Source organism: Gekko japonicus, unplaced genomic scaffold (assembly GCF_001447785.1).
Source record: "Gekko japonicus isolate JY-2015 unplaced genomic scaffold, Gekko_japonicus_V1.1 scaffold2001, whole genome shotgun sequence".
Lineage (NCBI taxonomy): Eukaryota > Metazoa > Chordata > Lepidosauria > Squamata > Gekkonidae > Gekko > Gekko japonicus.
Window position 1 is genome coordinate 60,545 of NW_015167595.1, and position 5,189 is coordinate 65,733.

Genomic DNA, 5,189 nt, shown 5'->3' on the forward strand with positions numbered 1-5,189 from the left:
CCATAGAAACAAAGACAATGAGGCCTGCAGCATGAGATCCCTTCCCCTGAGCATAACAGCAAACCTGATCCTTTAAGCTTTTCAGAATTTATTTGCAAGATATGACAGATAAAACGCAAGCCAGGATGAAGGAGCTAGTTGAAGAGAAGAGATGTCTGTGTTTGGGTTTGGACCCTGAAGCTTTATTCATAGTCATTTGGGGGGGGACGCCATCCCCCCGGGTGAGGTGCGGGAGGGCGGGGCCTGGAGCTCCCTGCTGGTGCCCGCTGGAGGTCGCCGCCGGCTGTGGGGAGGACACACTTCCGGTGATGTCAGGGGGTGTGGCATATGCTAATGAGTTATGCTAATGAGTCCCCCTAGCTCTTTTTCTACGAAATGAACCCTGAGCCAAGCAGATAAGAACTGGACAGCTGTAAGACCAACCAAAAAGCCAGTGTTCTGCAGGTACAGGACTGGGTGGTGATCATCCAGGTTCAAATCACTGATCAGCTGTGCTCATTGGGCCAGCCAGTCACACTTTCTCAGCTTAATTTACCTCACAGGGATGTTGAGTTGAGGATGAAATGGAAGACCTCTTTGGAAGAAGAATAGGATTAAAAGACTGACAGACCCTGGGCAAATCTCTCTCAGTGTAATTTGCCTAATGGGAAAGGTTGCCAACCTGCAGGTGAGGCCTGGAGTTCTCCTGGAATTATAACCGATGTCCAGGCTAGAGATCTGTCCCCTTGGAGGAAATGGCAGCTTCAGAGGGCAAGTTCTATGGAGAAACATAAGTGGCTACAGAGGTTGGATTAGCGTTGCCAGGCATGGACTGGCAAAAGGCAAGGGGGGGTATAGGGACTTATAGCTGGGTGGGGACAATCAGCACCCCCAGCTCAATGATGCCCCTTTCTGGGGGACCCAGAAGTGACGTCGGTGCTTCGGGGGATGACACTCTAACATTCACCCAAAACTCTATGATTTAACCATACCATTTGAGACAAATGCTAGAGAGTCGCCTGACATGAGGACAGCATTTTTCAATCATGCTAGAAGTGATGTCATCACACTGGGGACCAATGTTCCCTCTAAGCCGTGGAGTCTTGTAAGCAAAAATTCTACCTTGCGAGCTACCGGCATTAAAGTTGTGAGCGAGCGATTTGGCTACTGCATAAATTAGTTCGCTCTGGAGCCATCCTTCCTGATTGAAGACAAAAATGTGTGAGCCGGAGGCTAAAAAACTGTGAGCTAGCTCACGCTAACTCAGCTTAGAGGGAACTCTGTTGGGGACACCAGTCAGGCTCCTCCATTCTGCCAGGGAATTCCCTCCCACTACTTAGCTGAGTGGTGGCAGGCAATGGCACTATGTGCAAGAGACCTGGCACCCTTCAGCTGGATGCTGGAGGACTTCTGTTTCTCCTAGGGAAGAAACATGGCTGCTTAGCTCCTTCCTCTCCCCAAACTCTGCCTCCCCCAGGCACCCCCACAAAAAAAATCTCCAAGTATTTTCAAAGCCAAAGTTGAGTTTGTTCTGAGTATAAAATGGAAGAGAAGAGGAGGCTGAAAATGTAAGATTGTTACTCCTGATAGGAGGTCAGGGGAAAAGATACCTCAGCTAAATGAGTATAGGGAGAAGAATAGAGTTCCCAGGTTCCCACCAGGGGCAGGGGATGTCCTGTCCTTGGCTTCTGTTTCCTGCAGCCAGTCCTGAGGCCAGCAGGAGAAAAATAATGTTAAAAAAACAGGTTGCCCCTATCCCCTCCATTGTTCTCTATGGTGGGGGAAAAGTAAACCAAGGGAAGGGAAGGTGGCGGAGCAGCTGGAGACATTGAGCCTCAGCTCCACAAGAAATTAGCACTCGAGCCCCACCCCCAGCAGCCCTCAGGCCGGAGCACCTGAAGCAGTCTTGGGAGGCAGATTGGCAAAAAGCAAAACCAAAAGCGCAGGAACTCAAGAGAACTCCAGGAATGGAGCCGGTTCCTCTTCCACAGCCCAAAATGCGACCCACAAACCCTGAGCTTGCTTTTTCTCATTTGCGAGTCTGGCCTCCGCACTCCTTTAACGAGGCAGCCCTGAAACTTGGGGCGGCAGGAGTTTCTTTGCACGCAGCTTGTGCGGCTGGCTGAGTGCCTCTTCTGCTTGCCCACCTCTCGCCTCTGCACCTCATCTTCTGCCAGGCATGGAGGAGCCCAGCTCACCCAGGCTTCTTGCCTCCTGCTGCCTTGGCCCTCTGGTGCACGGGTGAGTCCCCAAAGTTTGACTCTTCCTCTACAAGTCTCTGGCGCTGGAGGTATTCGCCTCCTTCCCTCCTGCCTGCTATGGCTGCATAATTGTGAGAGATTTCTTAACATAGTGTTCCTGCCAGGGAAGCCGGGGATCCTGCCCATGAGTCTCCATTTCATCCTCACAACAACCCTGTGGGGTAGGTTAGGGAGAGAAGGGGAGATTTTGCCCAAGGTCACTCAGCCAGCAGAGTGAGAATACAAACCTGGGTCTCCCCACATCAATCTGCAACTCTGACCACTGTGCAGTGCTGCCTCTACTGATCTGTAATGTTCCAGAGGTGTTGTAATGTAATACTCAGTTTCTCAAACAAGTGTATGCCTGTCTGTTGGTCCATTTAGGAGTCTTGATCCTGGTTGTGTGGTGGGCTAGTTGTGGCAAATGTTAGGGAAGCTCAGTATTTCTGTATACGGTTGTAGGGGCTTTATTGCAATGTGCTATGGCCTGATATTATCTTCTTATTCCAGTGTGGGGTGTGTGTGGGGCAATGGAAGCTGAGTGATAGGGTCTCTCCAAGTGATTGCCAGAAGTGAGATGCGTCCTGGTCTTGTGTCTTACAGATAATCTTACAAATAGTCCTTTGCATTTTTATCATGCTTTCAACTTTAAAAGGATCAAAATGCTGATTGTGTGAACTTAGGCAAATCACAAGAGGTAGAGCAGGAAGGGTTGCACCAGTGCTTCGTTCTTGTGGCCCTTTCTTACACACCCAGGGAAATGCTGATCGCCACTTTGGGGCCAGGAAGCAATTTTTCTCCAGGCCAGTTTGGCCCCCAGTGATCCTGGAGGTTTTTCTTTTATCATATTCTGGGCGTGGAACAGGGGTCACTGGGGTGTGTGGGGGTTATTGGTGAATTTCCTGCATTGTGCAGGGGGTTGGACTAGATGACCCTGGAGGTCCCTTCCCACTCTATATGATTCTATCATTCACCCAGGCTGGCTGTGGACACGCCAACACTTCTGTCAGGCAGAAGCGCCTGAGATCCTCCCCCTCCCCTTTTCCTTCGCCCGACTTGGAGGCGAAGGGAAGGGAGAGGGGGGAAAGAATGGATCCCAGGTGCTTCTGCCTGTCAGAGGGGCTGGTGCACACTTCCGGTGATATCAGGGGGTGTGGCATATGCTAATACGTTATGCTAATGAGCTCCTGCAGCTCTTTTTCTACGAAATGACCCCCGCACACACACATGCACATATAACAAAATAAAATAAAGCTGCATGTGTGTGTAAAGTGCTATCCAGTTGCTTCCGACTTATGGTGACCCTGTGAATTAATGACCTCCAAAATATCCTATCATTGACAGCCTTGCTTAGGTCTTGCAAAATGAGGGCCATGGCTTCCTTTATTGAGTCAGTCTATCTTGGGTCTTCCTCTCTTCTTGCATTATTGTCTCTTCCAGTGACTTTTGTCTTCTCATATATGGGACCAAAGTATGATAGGCTCAGTTGAGTCATAGGCTCAGTTGAGTCATTTTAGCTTCTAGGGAGAGTTAGGCTTGATTTGATCTAGAATTCACTTGTTGGTGGACCACAGTTTTCATAAAACTGTCTTCCAACACCACATTCTTCAACATTTCAAAATAAAGCTAGGAATCTCAAAATTGGCCACCACCTTCAGGATGCTCATGGAAGCTGCAGTGCAAAAATGAATTGAATTAGAACATTCTGACCCAAATTATCTCCAGAATGCCATATGCTATTTGCAAGGGATGTGACAGCAGGCATAACATCAGAAAACAAAGGTAGGAGTTCTCAAATTGGCCACCAGCTTCAGGATGATCATGGTAGTTGCATTGTCGAAAATTATAGGAATCAAAACATCCTGGTCTAGGAAGGTGGAGGCAGCACAGATGGGAGGGTGGAGAATATCCATTCCTGTACAAAACAGAGATGGTTTACTTATCAACTTCTGTGAGCTATGCATCAAAAAACATTCCTTTCTCTGTGATGCTAGCCCTGTTCACAAGTAACAATGAATGCATGTACAATCCGTGTATGGTGCACACTTGATTTTTGTATGTGCATTGAGTCATTCTCATGTTACTGTCAATGTATGTACAGCTGAATGTGTGATTGAAACTGTGTGTTTATCTAGGTACTGGTTCCTGGTTTTGTTTGTATGAACTGAAAGGCAGGACACATAAAATCCCCTGAACTATCACAAAGTGATTAAACACACATCTCATTTTGTCGGGTTACATCTGCTTAAGGACAATGTAGTTATAAAGACATTGCCTGCCCACTTTCTCCTTCCCCTTATTCTTTTTGTATCATAGATAACGCCTTGGAACCAATGATGCTGTTCTGTTGGTGCAACTGCTCCTCTGACAGAACAGCTTGTTTTGTGGGAAAACTGTGTTTAGCAGTGTATGGAAGCACTTAGAGTTCTTGCAGAGTCCTGGCTGATTGAGTGTGGGAGAGGAACGGGCATTGTTTGACTGGGATTGCCTGTAATTGAGAGGAAGTGGAAGGGGCATTGTTTTGCCTGTGATTGAGTGCCTGGGTGAATTTGAATTTGAATAGCTGCTGCCTGACCTCTGCTGGGGGAGGCCTCTATTTAAGGAAACACACCTGTGGCTCTTTGCCTGTGGCTCTTAGACTAGGGGCTCTGTAAGAAGCCCAAAAAGAGCCAGAAAGACAAGGCCCTAGGCTCTTTGTCTTTCCCATAAAATAATTTGACTTTGATAACAAAAACCACATAAATACCAAGGGTTTAAAAGGGGGATTATATTTATTTATTTTAAAAGAATTATGAAGCCAGAATGCCAGCAGGGGGTTGGGGGCTATCCAGTGTTTTGCACGGAGTGTCACATGTATGACTATCTGCCCACTGGGCAGAAGTCTTGGGTGTGTCCTCGATGCAAGGAGCTCCTGGTTCTCAGGGAACGTGTGTGCTCCCTTGAGGCCAAGGTGGCTGACCTGGAGAAGCA